The sequence below is a fragment of the Capricornis sumatraensis genome, chromosome 12, assembly GCF_032405125.1.
Source record: "Capricornis sumatraensis isolate serow.1 chromosome 12, serow.2, whole genome shotgun sequence".
Classification (NCBI taxonomy): Eukaryota; Metazoa; Chordata; class Mammalia; order Artiodactyla; family Bovidae; genus Capricornis; species Capricornis sumatraensis.
The window spans coordinates 8,516,517-8,531,887 of NC_091080.1; positions in this window are offsets into that span (position 1 = coordinate 8,516,517).

Here is a 15,371-nt window from a genome sequence, read left to right on the forward strand (position 1 = left end):
CATTCCAAGAGTCCCCCAGATGTCTCAGTCCATTCCAGAGGAACCTCTTTGCCCTGCACTGGCTCATCTTTCACGCCGAGGATCTACTCACACCACGGTGGCACGTGGGACAGCCCTGTGGGAAAGCCTCGAGGGAAAACCACAGATCCTTTGATCAACGCGACGGGAAGCGTGACATTGCTGCTACAGCCTGGAAGGAAAGCGCACGTGCATGCCCCCACTCGAGACGAGGCCTGACTCCCCTGGGGAGACTCCACAAGTACCCAAAGATCCATGTCAGCCCCTGAGAGGAATCCTCGGTTCCGGCCCTGACTCCACACAAGGTTTTTGGCCACGGTATCGAAGGGAGAGGAATCCCGAGAGGCCCCCTAGCAACTCGCATGGGGACTGGCCTCTCCTGAGGCCACCAGGGCGGGTCCCTGAGGTCCCCATCGTAATTCGAGAACACCGGCTGCAACTCGAGAAAATCCAGGAAGTTCTCCCTTCCAGGCGAGATGAGGCCTATTTCCGATGAGGCGTCTGGAGACTAATGACACCTAACCTCTGGAACTTCGAAAGGGTCTTTCACACCTTTGCTGCGAATCAAGAAGTTCACCGCCATACCCGTCTCCACTCGAGAGGAAGCACGATGGTCCCGCCCACATCCAGAGGATCCCCGTTTCCCCCTCGTAGCTCGAGATGAGGGATCCTTTCCCTGCTTTCAACGGGAAAGAATTCCCGGCGTTCCCGTCGCATCTCAAGAGGAGGCATTCTCAACAGGAAAGGCGAGAGGAACTCCATGGTCGTACCACCATTCCAAGAGTCCCCCAGATGTCTCAGTCCATTCCAGAGGAACCTCTTTGCCCTGCACTGGCTCATCTTTCATGCCGAGGATCGACTCACACCACGGTGGCACGTGGGACAGCCCTGTGGGAAAGCCTCGAGGGAAAGCCTCGAGGGAATACCGCAGATCCTTTGATCCACGCTACGGGAAGCGTGACATTGCTGCTACAGCCTGGAAGGAAAGCGCACGTGCATGCCCCCACTCGAGACGAGGCCTGACTCCGCTGGGGAGACTCCAGAAGTACCCAAAGATCCATGTCAGCCCCTGAGAGGAATCCTCGGTTCCGGCCCTGACTCCACACAAAGTTTTTGGCCCCGGTATCGACGGGAGAGGAATCCCGAGAGGCCCCCTAGCAACTCGCATGGGGAATGGCCTCTCCTGAGGCCACCAGAGCGGGTCCCTGAGGTTCCCGTCGTAACTCGAGAGCACCTGCCGCAACTCGAGAAAATCCAGGAAGTTCTCCCTTCCAGGCGAGATGAGGCGTATTTCCGATGAGGCGTCTGGAGACTAATGACACCTAACCTCTGGAACTTCGAAAGGGTCTTTCACACCCTTGCTGCGACTCAAGAAGTTCACCGCCATACCCGTCTCCACTGGAGAGGAAGCACGATGGTCACGCCCACATCCAGAGGATCCCCGTTTCCCCCTCGTAGCTCGAGATGAGGGATCCTTTCCCTGCTTTCAACGGGAAAGAATTCCCGGCGTTCCCGTCGCATCTCAAGAGGAGGCACTCTCAACAGGAAAGGCGAGAGGAACTCCATGGTCGTACCACCATTCTAAGAGTCCCCCAGAAGTCTCAGTCCATTCCAGAGGAACCTCTTTGCCCTGCACTGGCTCATCTTTCACGCCGAGGATCTACTCACACCACGGTGGCACGTGGGACAGCCCTGTGGGAAAGCCTCGAGGGAAAACCACAGATCCTTTGATCCACGCGACGGGAAGCGTGACATTGCTGCTACAGCCTGGAAGGAAAGCGCACGTGCATGCCCCCACTCGAGACGAGGCCTGACTCCCCTGGGGAGACTCCACAAGTACCCAAAGATCCATGTCAGCCCCTGAGAGGAATCCTCGGTTCCGGCCCTGACTCCACACAAGGTTTTTGGCCACGGTATCGAAGGGAGAGGAATCCCGAGAGGCCCCCTAGCAACTCGCATGGGGACTGGCCTCTCCTGAGGCCACCAGGGCGGGTCCCTGAGGTCCCCATCGTAATTCGAGAACACCGGCTGCAACTCGAGAAAATCCAGGAAGTTCTCCCTTCCAGGCGAGATGAGGCCTATTTCCGATGAGGCGTCTGGAGACTAATGACACCTAACCTCTGGAACTTCGAAAGGGTCTTTCACACCTTTGCTGCGAATCAAGAAGTTCACCGCCATACCCGTCTCCACTCGAGAGGAAGCACGATGGTCCCGCCCACATCCAGAGGATCCCCGTTTCCCCCTCGTAGCTCGAGATGAGGGATCCTTTCCCTGCTTTCAACGGGAAAGAATTCCCGGCGTTCCCGTCACATCTCAAGAGGAGGCATTCTCAACAGGAAAGGCGAGCGGAACTCCATTGTCGTACCACCATTCCAAGAGTCCCCCAGATGTCTCAGTCCATTCCAGAGGAACCTCTTTGCCCTGCACTGGCTCATCTTTCATGCCGAGGATCGACTCACACCACGGTGGCACGTGGGACAGCCCTGTGGGAAAGCCTCGAGGGAAAGCCTCGAGGGAATACCGCAGATCCTTTGATCCACGCTACGGGAAGCGTGACATTGCTGCTACAGCCTGGAAGGAAAGCGCACGTGCATGCCCCCACTCGAGACGAGGCCTGACTCCCCTGGGGAGACTCCAGAAGTACCCAAAGATCCATGTCAGCCCCTGAGAGGAATCCTCGTTTCCGGCCCTGACTCCACACAAAGTTTTTGGCCCCGGTATCGACGGGAGAGGAATCCCGAGAGGCCCCCTAGCAACTCGCATGGGGACTGGCCTCTCCTGAGGCCACCAGAGCGGGTCCCTGAGGTTCCCGTCGTAACTCGAGAGCACCTGCCGCAACTCGAGAAAATCCAGGAAGTTCTCCCTTCCAGGCGAGATGAGGCGTATTTCCGATGAGGCGTCTGGAGACTAATGACACCTAACCTCTGGAACTTCGAAAGGGTCTTTCACACCCTTGCTGCGACTCAAGAAGTTCACCGCCATACCCGTCTCCACTGGAGAGGAAGCACGATGGTCACGCCCACATCCAGAGGATCCCCGTTTCCCCCTCGTAGCTCGAGATGAGGGATCCTTTCCCTGCTTTCAACGGGAAAGAATTCCCGGCGTTCCCGTCGCATCTCAAGAGGAGGCACTCTCAACAGGAAAGGCGAGAGGAACTCCATGGTCGTACCACCATTCTAAGAGTCCCCCAGAAGTCTCAGTCCATTCCAGAGGAACCTCTTTGCCCTGCACTGGCTCATCTTTCACGCTGAGGATCGACTCACACCACGGTGGCACGTGGGACAGACCTGTGGGAAAGCCTCGAGGGAAAGCCTCGAGGGAAAACCACAGATCCTTTGATCCAGGCCACGGGAAGCGTGACATTACTGCTACAGCCTGGAAGGAAAGCACACGTGCATGCCCCCACTCGAGACGAGGCCTGAATCCCCTGTGGAGACTCCATAAGTACCCAAAGATCCATGTCAGCCCCTGAGAGGAATCCTCGGTTCCGGCTCTGACTACACACAAGGTTTTTGGCCCCGGAATTGACGGGAGAGGAACCCCAAGAGGTCCCCTAGCACCTCGCATGGGTACTGGCCTCTCCTGAGGCCACCAGGGCGGGTCCCTGAGGTCACCGTCGTAACTCGAGAACACCTGCCGCAACTCGAGAAAATCCAGGAAGTTCTCCCTTCCAGGCGAGATGAGGCCTATTTCCGATGAGGCGTCTGGAGACTAATGACACCTAACCTCTGGAACTTCGAAAGGGTCTTTCACACCCTTGCTGCAACTCAAGAAGTTCCCCGCCATACCCGTCTCCACTCGAGAGGAAGCACGATGGTCCCGCCCACATCCAGAGGAGCCCCGTTTCCCCCTCGTAGATCAATATGAGGGATCCTTTCCCTGCTTTCAACGGGAAAGAATTCCCGGCGTTCCCGTCGCATCTCAAGAGGAGGCACTCTCAACAGGAAAGGAGAGAGGAACTCCATGGTCGTACCACCATTCCAAGAGTCCCCCAGATGTCTCAGTCCATTCCAGAGGAACCTCTTTGCCCTGCACTGGCTCATCTTTCACGCCGAGGATCGACTCACACCACAGTGGCACGTGCGACAGCCCTGTGGGAAAGCCTTGAGGGAAAACCACAGATCCTTTGATGCACGCGACGGGAATCGTGACATTGCTGCTACAGCCTGGAAGGAAAGCGCACGTGCATGCCCCCACTCGAGACGAGGCCTGATTCCCCTGGGGAGACTCCAGAAGTACCCAAAGATCCATGTCAGCCCCTGAGAGGAATCCTCGGTTCCGGCCCTGACTCCACACAAGGTTTTTGGCCCCGGTATCGACGGGAGAGGAATACCGAGAGGCCCCCTAGCAACTCGCATGGAGACTGGCCTCTCCTGAGGCCACCAGGGCGGGTCCCTGAGGTCCCCGTCGTAACTGGAGAACACCTGCCGCAACTTGAGAAAATCCAGGAAGTTCTCCCTTCCAGGCGAGATGAGGCCTATTTCCGATGAGGCGTCTGGAGACTAATGACACCTAAACTCTGGAACTTCGAAAGGGTCTTTCACACCCTTGCTGCAACTCAAGAAGTTCACCGCCATACCCGTCTCCACTCGAGAGGAAGCACGATGGTCCCGCCCACATCCAGAGGAGCCCCGTTTCCCCCTCGTAGCTCGAGATGAGGGATCTTTTCCCTGCTTTCAACGGGAAAGAATTCCCGGCGTTCCCGTCGCATCTCAAGAGGAGGCACTCTCAACAGGAAAGGCGAGAGGAACTCCATGGTCGTACCACCATTCCAAGAGTCCCCCAGATGTCTCAGTCCATTCCAGAGGAACCTCTTTGCCCTGCACTGGCTCATCTTTCACGCCGAGGATCGACTCACACCACGGTGGCACGTGGGACAGCCCTGTGGGAAAGCCTCGAGGAAAGCCTCGAGGGAAAACCACAGATCCTTTGATCCACGCCACGGGAAGCGTCACATTTCTGCCACAGCCTGGAAGGAAAGCGCACGTGCATGCCCCCACTCGAGACGAGGCCTGACTCCCCTGGGGAGACTCCAGAAGTACCCAAAGATCCATGTCTGCCCCTGAGAGGAATCCTCGGTTCCGGCCCTGACTCCACACAAGGTCTTTGGCCCCGGTATCGACGGGAGAGGAATCCCGAGAGGCCCCCTTGCAACTCGCATGGGGACTGGCTTCTCCTGAGGCCACCAGTGCGGGTTCCTGAGGTCACCGTCGTAACTCGAGAACACCTGCCGCACCTCGAGAAAATCCAGGAAGTTCTCCCTTCCAGGCGAGATGAGGCCTATTTCCAATGAGGCGTCTGGAGACTAATGGCACATAACCTCTGGAACTTCGAAAGGGTCTTTCACACCCTTGCTGCAACTCAAGAAGTTCACCGCCATACCCGTCTCCACTCGAGAGGAAGCACGATGGTCCCGCCCACATCCAGAGGAGCCCCGTTTCCCGCTCGTAGCTCGAGATGAGCGATCCTTTCCCTGTTTTCAACGGGAAAGAATTCCCGGCGTTCCCGTCGCATCTCAAGAGGAGGCACTCTCAACAGGAAAGGCGAGAGGAACTCCATGGTCATACCACCATTCCAAGAGTCCCCCAGATGTCTCAGTCCATTCCAGAGGAACCTCTTTGCCCTGCACTGGCTCATCTTTCACGCCGAGGATCGACTCACACCACGGTGGCACGTGGGACAGCCCTGTGGGAAAGCCTCGAGGGAAAGCCTCGAGGGAAAACCACAGATCCTTTGATCCATGCCACGGGAAGCGTGACATTGCTGCTACAGCCTGGAAGGAAAGCGCACGTGCATGCCCCGACTCGAGACGAGGCCTGACTCCCCTGGGGAGACTCCAGAAGTACCCAAAGATCCATGTAAGCCCCTGAGAGGAATCCTCGTTTCCGGACCTGACTCCACACAAAGTTTTTGGCCCCGGTATCGACGGGAGAGGAATCCCGAGAGGCCCCCTAGCATCTCGCATGGGGACTGGCCTCTCCTGAGGCCACCAGGGCGGGTCCCTGAGGTCCCCGTCGTAACTCGAGAGCACCTGCCGCAACTCGAGAAAATCCAGGAAGTTCTCCCTTCCAGGCGAGATGAGCCCTATTTCCGATGAGGCGTCTGGAGACTAATGACACCTAACCTCTGGAACTTCGAAAGGGTCTTTCACACCCTTTCTGCAACTCAAGAAGTTCACCGCCATACCCGTGTCCACTCGAGAGGAAGCACGATGGTCCCGCCCACATCCAGAGGAGCCCCGTTTCCCCCTCGTAGCTCGAGATGAGCGATCCTTTCCCTGCTTTCAACGGGAAAGAATTCCCGGCGTTCCCGTCACATCTCAAAAGGAGGCACTCTCAACAGGAAAGGCGAGAGGAACTCCATGGTCGTACCACCATTCCAAGAGTCCCCCAGATGTCTCAGTCCATTCCAGCGGAACCTCTGTGCCCTGCACTGGCTCATCTTTCACGCCAGGATCGACTCACACCACGGTGGCACGTGGGACAGCCCTGTGGGAAAGCCTCGAGGGAAAGCCTCGAGGGAAAACCACAGATCCTTTGATCCACGCGAAGGGAAGCGTGACATTGCTGCTACAGCCTGGAAGGAAAGCGCACGTGCATGCCCCCACTCGAGACGAGGCCTGACTCCCCTGTGGAGACTCCAGAAGTACCCAAAGATCCATGTCAGCCCCTGAGAGGAATCCTCGGTTCCGGCCCTGACTCCACACAAGGTTTTTGGCCCCGGTATCGACGGGAGAGGAATCCCGAGAGGCCCCCTAGCAACTCGCATGGGGACTGGCCTCTCCTGAGGCCACCAGGGCGGGTCCCTGAGGTCCCCGTCGTAACTCGAGAACACCTGCCGCAACTCGAGAAAATCCAGGAAGTTCTCCCTTCCAGGCGAGATGAGGCCTATTTCCGATGAGGCGTCTGGAGACTAATGACACCTAACCTCTGGAACATCGAAAGGGTCTTTCACACCCTTGCTGCAACTCAAGAAGTTCACCGCCATACCCGTCTCCACTCGAGAGGAAGCACGATGGTCCCGCCCACATCCAGAGGAGCCCCGTTTCCCCCTCGTAGCTCGAGATAAGGGATCCTTTCCCTGCTTTCAACGGGAAAGAATTCCCGGGGTTCCCGTCGCATCTCAAAAGGAGGCATTCTCAACAGGAAAGGCGAGAGGAACTCCATGGTCGTACCACCATTCCAAGAGTCCCCCAGATGTCTCAGTCCATTCCAGCGGAACCTCTTTGCCCTGCACTGGCTCATCTTTCACGCCAGGATCGACTCACACCACGGTGGCACGTGGGACAGCCCTGTGGGAAAGCCTCGATGGAAAGCCTCGAGGGAAAACCACAGATCCTTTGATCCACGCGAAGGGAAGCGTGACATTGCTGCTACAGCCTGGAAGGAAGGCGCACGTGCATGCCCCCGCTCGAGACGAGGCCTGACTCCCCTGTGGAGACTCCAGAAGTACCCAAAGATCCATGTCAGCCCCTGAGAGGAATCCTCGGTTCCGGCCCTGACTCCACACAAGGTTTTGGCCCCGGTATCGACGGGAGAGGAATCTCGAGAGGCCTCCTAGCAACTCGCATGGGGACTGGCCTCTCCTGAGGCCACCAGTGCGGGTCCCTGAGGTCCCCGTCGTAACTCCAGAACAGCTGCCGCAACTCGAGAAAATCCAGGAAGTTCTCCCTTCCAGGCGAGATTAGGCCTATTTCCGATGAGGCGTCTGGAGACTAATGACACCTAACCTCTGGAACTTCGAAAGGGTCTTTCACACCCTTGCTGCAAGTCAAGAAGTTCACCGCCATACCCGTCTCCACTCGAGAGGAAGCACGATGGTCCCGCCCATATCCAGAGGAGCCCCGTTTCCCCCTCGTAGCTCGAGATGAGGGATCCTTTCCCTGCTTTCAACGGGAAAGAATTCCCGGCGTTCCCGTCGCATCTCAAGAGGAGGCACTCTCAACAGGAAAGGCGAGAGGAACTCCATGGTCGTACCACCATTCCAAGAGTCCCCCAGATGTCTCAGTCCATTCCAGAGGAAGCTCTTTGCCCTGCACTGGCTCATCTTTCACGCCAGGATCGACTCACACCACGGTGGCACGTGGGACAGCCCTGTGGGAAAGCCTCGAGGGAAAGCCTCGAGGGAAAACCACAGATCCTTTGATCCACGCGAAGGGAAGCGTGACATTGCTGCTACAGCCTGGAAGGAAAGCGCACGTGCATGCCCCCACTCGAGACGAGGCCTGACTCCCCTGCGGAGACTCCAGAAGTACCCAAAGATCCATGTCAGCCTCTGAGAGGAATCCTCGGTTCCGGCCCTGACTCCACACAAGGTTTTTGTCCCCGGTATCAACGGGAGACGAATCCTGAAAGGCCCCCTAGCAACTCGCATGGGGACTGGCCTCTCCTGAGGCCATCAGGGCGGGTCCCTGAGGTCCCCGTCGTAACTCGAGAACACCTGCCTCAACACGAGAAAATCCAGGAAGTTCACCCTTCCAGGCGAGATGAGGCCTATTTCCGATGAGGCATCTGGAGACTAATGACACCAAACCTCTGGAACTTCGGAAGGGTCTTTCACACCCTTGCTGCAACTCAAGAAGTTCACCGCCATACCCGTCTCCACTCGAGAGGAAACACGATGGTCCCGCCCACATCCAGAGGAGCCCCGTTTCCCCATCGTAGCTCGAGATGTGGGATCCTTTCCCTGCTTTCAACGGGAAAGAATTCCCGGCGTTCCCGTCGCATCTCAAGAGGAGGCACTCTCAACAGGAAAGGCGAGAGGAACTCCATGGTCGTACCACCATTCAAAGAGTCCCCCAGATGTCTCAGTCCATTCCAGAGGAACCTCTTTGCACTGCACTGGCTCATCTTTCACGCCGAGGATCGACTCACACCACGGTGGCACGTGGGGCAGCCCTGTGGGAAAGCCTCAAGGAAAGCCTCGAGGGAAAACCACAGATCCTTTGATCCACGCGACGGGAAGCGTGACATTTCTGCCACAGCCTGGAAGGAAAGCGCACGTGCATGTCCCCACTGGAGACGAGGCCTGACTCCCCTGGGGAGACTCCAGAAGTACCCAAAGATCCATGTCATCCCCTGAGAGGAATCCTCGGTTCCGGCCCTGACTCCACACAAGGTTTTTGGCCCCGGTATCGACGGGAGAGGAATCCCGACAGGCCCCCTAGCAACTCGCATGGGGACTGACCTCTCCTGAGGCCACCAGTGCGGGTCCCTGAGGTCCCCGTCGTAACTCCAGAACAGCTGCCGCAACTCGAGAAAATCCATTAAGTTCTCCCTTCCAGGCGAGATTAGGCCTATTTCCGATGAGGCGTCTGGAGACTAATGACACCTAACCTCTGGAACTTCTAAAGGGTCTTTCACACCCTTGCTGCAACTCAAGAAGTTCACCGCCATACCCGTCTCGACTCGAGAGGAAGCACGATGGTCCCGCCCACATCCAGAGGAGCCCCGTTTCCCCCTCGTAGCTCGAGATGAGGGATCCTTTCCCTGCTTTCAACGGGAAAGAATTCCCGGCGTTCCCGGCGCATCTCAAGAGGAGGCACTCTCAACAGGAAAGGCGAGAGGAACTCCATGGTCGTACCACCATTCCAAGAGTCCCCCAGATGTCTCAGTCCATTCCAGAGGAACCTCTTTGCCCTGCACTGGCTCATCTTTCACGCCGAGGATCGACTCACACCACGGTGGCACGTGGGACAGCCCTGTGGGAAAGCCTCGAGGGAAAACCACAGATCCTTTGATGACGCGACGGGAAGCGTGACATTGCTGCTACAGCCTGGAAGGAAATCACACGTGCATGCCCCCACTCGAGACGAGGCCTGACTCCCCTGGGGAGACTCCAGAAGTACCCAAAGATCCATGTGAGCCCCTGAGAGGAATCCTCGGTTCCGGCCCTGACTCCACACAAGGTTTTTGGCCCCGGTATCGACGGGAGAGGAATCCCGAGAGGCCCCCTAGCAATTCGCATGGGGACTGGCCTCTCCTGAGGCCACCAGGGCGGGTCCCTGAGGTCCCCGTCATAACTCGAGAACACCTGCCGCAACTCGAGAAAATCCAGGAAGTTCTCCCTTCCAGGCGAGATGAGGCCTATTTCCGATGAGGCGTCTGGAGACTAATGACACCTAACCTCTGGAACTTCGAAAGGGTCTTTCACACCCTTGCTGCAACTCAAGAAGTTCACCGCCATACCCGTCTCCACTCGAGAGGAAGCACGATGGTCCCGCCCACATCCAGAGGAGCCCCGTTTCACCCTCGTAGCTCGAGATGAGGGATCCTTTCCCTGCTTTCAACGGGAAAGAATTCCCGGCGTTCCCGTCGCATCTCAAGAGGAGGCACTCTCAACAGGAAAGGCGAGAGGAACTCCATGGTCGTACCACCATTCCAAGAGTCCCCCAGATGTCTCAGTCCATTCCAGAAGAACCTCTTTGCCCTGTACTGGCTCATCTTTCAGGCCGAGGATCGACTCACACCACGGTGGCACGTGGGACAGCCCTGTGGGAAAGCCTCGAGGGAAAGCCTCGAGGGAAAACCACAGATCCTTTGATCCACGCGAAGGGAAGCGTGACATTGCTGCTACAGCCTGGAAGGAAAGCGCACGTGCATGCCCCCACTCGAGACGAGGCCTGACTCCCCTGTGGAGACTCCAGAAGTACCCAAAGATCCATGTCAGCCCCTGAGAGGAATCCTCGGTTCCGGCCCTGACTCCACACAAGGTTTTTGGCCCCGGTATCGACGGGAGAGGAATCCCGAGAGGCCCCCTAGCAACTCGCATGGGGACTGGCCTCTCCTGAGGCCACCAGTGCGGGTACCTGAGGTCCCCGTCGTAACTCCAGAACAGCTGCCGCAACTCGAGAAAATCCAGGAAGTTCTCCCTTCCAGGCGAGATTAGGCCTATTTCCGATGAGGCGTCTGGAGACTAATGACGCCTAACCTCTGGAACTTCGAAAGGGTCTTTCACACCCTTGCTGCAACTCAAGAAGTTCACCGCCATACCCGTCTCGACTCGAGAGGAAGCACGATGGTCCCGCCCACATCCAGAGGAGCCCCGTTTCCCCCTCGTAGCTCGAGATGTGGGATCCTTTCCCTGCTTTCAAAGGGAAAGAATTCCCGGCGTTCCCGTCGAATCTCAAGAGGAGGCACTCTCAACAGGAAAGGCGAGAGGAACTCCATGGTCGTACCACCATTCCAAGAGTCCCCCAGATGTCTCAGTCCATTCAAGAGGAACCTCTTTGCCCTGCACTGGCTCATCTTTCACGCCGAGGATCGATTCACACCACGGTGGCACGTGCGACAGCCCTGTGGGAAAGCCTCGAGGGAAAACCACAGATCCTTTGATCCACGCGACGGGAAGCGTGACATTGCTGCTACAGCCTGGAAGGAAAGCGCACGTGCATGCCCCCACTCGAGACGAGGCCTGACTCCCCTGGGGAGACTCCAGAAGTACCCAAAGATCCATGTCAGCTCCTGAGAGGAATCCTCGGTTCCGGCCCTGACTCCACACAAGGTTTTTGGCCCTGGTATCGACGGGAGAGGAATCCGGAGAGGCCCCCTAGCAACTCGCATGGGGACTGGCCTCTCCTGAGGCCACCAGGGCGGGTCCCTGAGGTCCCCGTCGTAACTCGAGAACACCTGCCACATCTCGAGAAAATCCAGGAAGTTCTCCCTTCCAGGCGAGATGAGGCCTATTTCCGATGAGGCGTCTGGAGACTAATGAAACCTAACCTCTGGAACTTCGAAAGGGTCTTTCACACCCTTGCTGCAACTCAAGAAGTTCACCGCCATACCCGTCTCCACTCGAGAGGAAGCACGATGGTCCCGCCCACATCCAGAGGAGCCCCGTTTCCCCCTCGTAGCTCGAGATGAGGGATCCTTTCCCTGCTTTCAACGGGAAAGAATTCCCGGCGTTCCCGTCGCATCTCAAGAGGAGGCACTCTCAACAGGAAAGGCGAGAGGAACTCCATGGTCGTACCACCATTCCAAGAGTCCCCCAGATGTCTCAGTCCATTCCAGAGGAACCTCTTTGCCCTGCACTGGCTCATCTTTCACGCCAGCATCGACTCACACCACGGTGGCACGTGGGACAGCCCTGTGGGAAAGCCTCGAGGGAAAGCCTCGAGGGAAAACCACAGATCCTTTGATCCACGCGAAGGGAAGCGTGACATTGCTGCTACAGCCTGGAAGGAAAGCGCACGTGCATGCCCCCACTCGAGACGAGGCCTGACTCCCCTGGGGAGACTCCAGAAGTACCCAAAGATCCATGTCAGCCCCTGAGAGGAATCCTCGGTTCCGGCCCTGATTCCACACAAGGTTTTTGGCCCCGGTATCGACGGGAGAGGAATCCCGAGAGGCCCCCTAGCAACTCGCATGGGGACTGGCCTCTCCTGAGGCCACCAGGGCGGGTCCCTGAGGTCCCCGTCGTAACTCGAGAACACCTGCCGCAACTCGAGAAAATCCAGGAAGTTCTCCCTTCCAGGCGAGATGAGGCCTATTTCCGATGAGGCGTCTGGAGACTAATGACACCTAACCTCTGGAAATTCGAAAGGGTCTTTCACACCCTTGCTGCAACTCAAGAAGTTCACCGCCATACCCGTCTCCACTCGAGAGGAAACACGATGGTCCCGCCCACATCCAGAGGAGCCCCGTTTCCCCCTCGTAGCTCGAGATGAGGGATCCTTTCCCTGCTTTCAACGGGAAAGAATTCCCGGCGTTCCCGTCGCATCTCAAGAGGAGGCACTCTCAACAGGAAAGGCGAGAGGAACTCCATGGTCGTACCACCATTCCAAGAGTCCCCCAGATGTCTCAGTCCATTCCAGAGGAACCTCTTTGCCCTGCACTGGCTCATCTTTCACGCCAGGATCGACTCACACCACGGTGGCACGTGGGACAGCCCTGTGGGAAAGCCTCGAGGGAAAGCCTCGAGGGAAAACCACAGATCCTTTGATCCACGCCACAAGAAGCGTGACATTGCTGCTACAGCCTCGAAGGAAAGCGCACGTGCATGCCCCCACTCGAGACGAGGCCTGACTCCCCTGGGGAGACTCCAGAAGTACCCAAAGATCCATGTCAGCCCCTGAGAGGAATCCTCGGTTCCGGCCCTGACTACACACAAGGTTTATGGCCCCGGAATTGACGGGAGAGGAACCCCAAGAGGCCCCCTAGCAACTCGCATGGGGACTGGCCTCTCCTGAGGCCACCAGGGCAGGTCCCTGAGGTCCCCGTCGTAACTCGAGAACACCTGCCGCAACTCGAGAAAATCCAGGAAGTTCTCCCTTCCAGGCGAGATGAGGCCTATTTCCGATGAGGCGTCTGGAGACTAATGACACCTAACCTCTGGAACTTCGAAAGGGTCTTTCACACCCTTGCTGCAACTCAAGAAGTTCACCGCCATACCCGTCTCCACTCGAAGGGAAGCACGATGGTCCCGCCCAGATCCAGAGGAGCCCCGTGTCCCCCTCGTAGCTCGAGATGAGGGATCCTTTCTCTGCTTTCAACGGGAAAGAATTCCCGGCGTTCCCGTCGCATCTCAAGAGGAGGCACTCTCAACAGGAAAGGCGAGAGGAACTCCATGGTCGTACCACCATTCCAAGAGTCCCCCAGATATCTCAGTCCATTCCAGAGGAACCTCTTTGCCCTGCACTGGCTCATCTTTCACGCCGAGGATCGACTCACACCACGGTGGCACGTGGGAGAGGCTTGTGGGAAAGCCTCGAGGGAAAGCCTCGAGGGAAAACCACAGATCCTTTAATCCACGCGACGGGAAGCGTGACATTGCTGCTACAGCCTGGAAGGAAAGCGCACGTGCATGCCCCCACTCGAGACGAGGCCTGACTCCCCTGGGGAGACTCCAGAAGTACCCAAAGATCCATGTCAGCCCCTGAGAGGAATCCTCGGTTCCGGCTCTGACTACACACAAGGTTTTTGGCCCCGGAATTGACGGGAGAGGAACCCCAAGAGGTCCCCTAGCACCTCGCATGGGTACTGGCCTCGCCTGAGGCCACCAGGGCGGGTCCCTGAGGTCACCGTCGTAACTCGAGAACACCTGCCGCAACTCGAGAAAATCCAGGAAGTTCTCCCTTCCAGGCGAGATGAGGCCTATTTCCGATGAGGCGTCTGGAGACTAATGACACCTAACCTCTGGAACTTCGAAAGGGTCTTTCACACCCTTGCTGCAACTCAAGAAGTTCACCGCCATACCCGTCTCCACTCGAGAGGAAGCACGATGGTCCCGCCCACATCCAGAGGAGCCCCGTTTCCCCCTCGTAGATCAAGATGAGGGATCCTTTCCCTGCTTTCAACGGGAAAGAATTCCCGGCGTTCCCGTCGCATCTCAAGAGGAGGCACTCTCAACAGGAAAGGAGAGAGGAACACCATGGTCGTACCACCATTCCAAGAGTCCCCCAGATGTCTCAGTCCATTCCAGAGGAACCTCTTTGCCCTGCACTGGCTCATCTTTCACGCCGAGGATCGACTCACACCACAGTGGCACGTGCGACAGCCCTGTGGGAAAGCCTCGAGGGAAAACCACAGATCCTTTGATGCACGCGACGGGAATCGTGACATTGCTGCTACAGCCTGGAAGGAAAGCGCACGTGCATGCCCCCACTCGAGACGAGGCCTGATTCCCCTGGGGAGACTCCAGAAGTACCCAAAGATCCATGTCAGCCCCTGAGAGGAATCCTCGGTTCCGGCCCTGACTCCACACAAGGTCTTTGGCCCCGGTATCGACGGGAGAGGAATCCCGAGAGGCCCCCTTGCAACTCGCATGGGGACTGGCTTCTCCTGAGGCCACCAGTGCGGGTTCCTGAGGTCCCCGTCGTAACTCGAGAACACCTGCCGCACCTCGAGAAAATCCAGGAAGTTCTCCCTTCCAAGCGAGATGAGGCCTATTTCCAATGAGGCGTCTGGAGACTAATGGCACATAACCTCTGGAACTTCGAAAGGGTCTTTCACACCCTTGCTGCAACTCAAGAAGTTCACCGCCATACCCGTCTCCACTCGAGAGGAAGCACGATGGTCCCGCCCACATCCAGAGGAGCCCCGTTTCCCCCTCGTAGCTCGAGATGAGCGATCCTTTCCCTGCTTTCAACGGGAAAGAATTCCCGGCGTTCCCGTCGCATCTCAAGAGGAGGCACTCTCAACAGGAAAGGCGAGAGGAACTCCATGGTCATACCTCCATTCCAAGAGTCCCCCAGATGTCTCAGTCCATTCCAGAGGAACCTCTTTGCCCTGCACTGGCTCATCTTTCACGCCGAGGATCGACTCACACCACGGTGGCACGTGGGACAGCCCTGTGGGAAAGCCTCGAGGGAAAGCCTCGAGGGAAAACCACAGATCCTTTGATCCACGCCACGGGAA